This window comes from Scyliorhinus canicula, chromosome 7 (genome assembly GCF_902713615.1).
Source record: "Scyliorhinus canicula chromosome 7, sScyCan1.1, whole genome shotgun sequence".
Classification (NCBI taxonomy): Eukaryota; Metazoa; Chordata; class Chondrichthyes; order Carcharhiniformes; family Scyliorhinidae; genus Scyliorhinus; species Scyliorhinus canicula.
This window is the reverse complement of record NC_052152.1, coordinates 25,187,391-25,190,826: the sequence shown is the minus strand read 5'-3', so window position 1 is coordinate 25,190,826 and position 3,436 is coordinate 25,187,391.

Here is a 3,436-nt window from a genome sequence, read left to right as displayed (position 1 = left end):
AATTACTGAGTGTATGCAATAGTAAGAACACAACTGAACTTGGCAGCCTGGCCTGCCACAGTCAAATATCCCAACATCACATAAACCTATGTGAAAACCGGCTATGGTATGACAGAATGGTCAGTATCTGTAAACCCTAACCCAGCAGGAAGGAGGGGCGAAAATTGGAAAGCTGGTAAAATGTCAACTGTGGTTCATACCTAAGTTATCCATTCAGCAATGCTGTGACCAAAATGGACTGCATCGCCACACTATTGGGCAGACTGATTTGTATAAAACCCTTTATTAATATCACTAAAATGTCCTGTAGTAGTCTAATCCAGCTACCATACAGAAAACAAGGGAACGGTAGTACTAAACTAAAACTGAACTTGGACAAATGACCATTGATTAAAGTTAACTTTAATTGTTTAAAAAATACTTTTTTACATTGGAGCTTCTGTATTCATCCATTATACTTTTTTTCCCCAACATTCTCTTCTACGAAAGTGCTGATTTTAACCAAGGTATAGTTCCACAGCACTGGCTTTCCTCTTTCATCCAGATGTCATTTTCATCCTAACTTTAAACAGTGGTTTTGGCAGCATTTTCGACAGTGGAACATAAGGACGTGCCTGTATGTCCTTGGCTTGCTGAAATGCTCCAGTGAAGACCGGCGCAAACTGGAGGAGCAGCATTTCCTCTTCTGGTTGAGCACGTTACACCTAGTTGTTAAAGAACCCTTTTGGATGAGTGACCATAATATGATCGAATTCTTTATCAAGGTGGATAGTGAGGTAGTTGATTTTGAGGCCAGGGTTCTGAGTCTCAATAAAGGTAACTAAAATGGTATGAGGCATGAGTTAATTACGATGGACTGAGAAATATTACTGAAAGGAAGGTCCGTGGACAGACATTTAAGGAACAAATAGGTGAACTCCAAAAGTTGTTTATTCCTATTTGGCGCCAGAGTAGAAAGGGAATTGTGGCCAAACCATGGCTTAGACAGAAAATTGGAGGCATACAAATTAGCAAGAAAAATCAATAGACCTGACGATTGGGAACAGTTTAAAATTCCACAAAGGTGGACCAAGGGATTGGTTAGGTGAATTGGACAGTCTGAATTCTCGTTTGGTGTACCCAAGCAGGCGCCGGAGTGTGGTGACTAAGGGATTTTCACAGTAACGTCATTGCAGTGTTAATGTAAACCTACTTGTGACACTAATTAAGATTATTAAATTAAGATGGGGAAAATACAATATGAAAGTAAGCTAGCAGGGAACATAAAAACTGACTAACAGTTTCTAAAGGTATGGAAAGAGAAAAAGATTGATAACAAATACAGTCAGAAACAGGGGAATTCATAACATGGAACAAAGAAATGACTGAGGAACTAAATTCGTACTTTGTCTTCACAGTGGGAGAATGCAAATAGATCAAATTGACCGATTTGCATCCTATTAATGAGTTGGGCGACGGATTTCCTAGCCTGTGATACTCTGGGCCGGGCCGGGATTCACATGGGTGAGAATTGGTGTTTATATCACCCAGCGTGGCCCTGGTGCGGTGGACATTATGCCTTTGGTCTAAAACCCAATTGTTAAAGAGTGGTGTGCATAAGACAGTCCTGAGTTCACACGAGACTTTGAGGTGTGTGCAACAAAGCTTTCTGTTATTGTGCTACGCTGTTGCTGATTGATGCGTTGTACACCACTCTGCAGGGACAAACTAGTTCCTTACCTCCATTTCCACGCTGAGCTAGTCCTCATGGACAGCATTGTGCTGCCGGACTAATGTCACTGTCTCAGATCAATACAGCACCTGGGGTTGGGAACTCCAGGGGTCTCCTTCCCCCGGTGTTACTCACCAGTGTCCATCTACAGCACTGTGCCACGAGACATGCAGCTACCGCAACAGAGGGCTGAAGTTCAGCCAGGAGTGGAATCCAAGGTGAGGCTGGGAAGGGAAGATGGGGAGGTTGTGGCTGATAAAGACAAGGTGGGGCAATATGGAAGGAGGGCTGTGTAATTGGAGGGGGGAGGGTAGAGTGAGGACTCGTGAGAGGCATGGAGGTGGATCAAGAAGATGAACAATGGAAGGCAGAGGGAGGACCGAGGGGAGGGAAGCTAGACCCTGACAAAGCTGCGTGAAAACAAGGGAGTCAAGGGTATTTCTCATTTTTTACAGGAAGGTTGTGGGCCAAGTCTCTGGATGTAGTGGGGAGAGGTCTAAGTGGGGCAGGGGCACCTCGCAGGTGATGAACTGAGTGAAGGAATGGAAACCGAATTCTTGATTCTGCGCTACCATCGTTGTTCCTCTGTGTTGCTGGTATCCAGCCCGCTCTGGTGAACACCGGTGGGTTAGAGAGAGTGATAGGAGTGTGCTCGACTGGTATTTAAATATGGCACCGGACCTTTGAACCTGCCAGGAGGGCGAATCAGCTACTGACCAATTAGAGGGAAATTCGCCTGTGCATAATTAATGAGGTTCCAAGTGCAGAATCTTGCTTAGGTTTTTCTGGCTGGTAGGAAAGGTGCTGCTGGAGCGAGTCACCCACCATCACTTAGGCCTAGATTCTCTGTTCTGGAGACTCGGTGCTGGCACTATGAGTAGTGTCCAGGTACGAATCTCACTCCTGAACCAGAGTTCCCAGGATTCCATCGGGATCCCAATATTGGGTCGCCCACATCAAAGGAGCTAAGTGATTCAGATTTTCTCACAGCAGAAAGCACTTAGCTGTTTTTGATGTGGTGAGGAGCTGTCAATCCTCGCAAGTGTTTGTAAACATTGTGGTTCGCAACAAAGCAGGGTATTCTAGATGCATTCAAATGTGATGGGAAAGATAAATAATCAATCCACCAAGCAGTTGTGGCTGAACCATGAAACTGCCAATCACAGGCTAGTGAGGTATTGCACTGTGAAATTGAATGGAAGCTGAGCATTACAAAGGCTATCAGGGAATTTTAAGCTTTTTCAAGCCTTATGGTCTTTCTATGAAGCCTCTGAAACTTGTAACAGGATGTTTGTCTAGGAGCAGATGTTAGGAAAGGGAAAGTGTTTCCGCATTGATTCTTCACTGGGCTGCTCTTCAGTAGTTCAGGGTGAGGAGTTTACAGCAGAATTAAAAAAACAGACGGGGAGGATGCTGTTGAGGGCTGCCTGTGATCACCATGCCAAGGGTGGTTGCCAGGTTGCCAGGTTGCCCAGAGCTCAAAGGGGCAAACCAGATACCGGATGCTGGGGTTAACTCCTTACCTACAGCCTGAGCCCACACAACCCCCAGGACCCATGGGGGACTCCATCTGCCGTCTGGGAGTGTCAGAGAGGCACTATATCAGTGCCTTGATTTTCCCCCCCCCCCCCCCCCCCCCCCATACCTCACACCAAAGCCCGCACCATGGATTTCTCGCTGGGGGTCGAAGCATCACCGGGGGAGGAGAGAGAGCCTGGTTTCCAG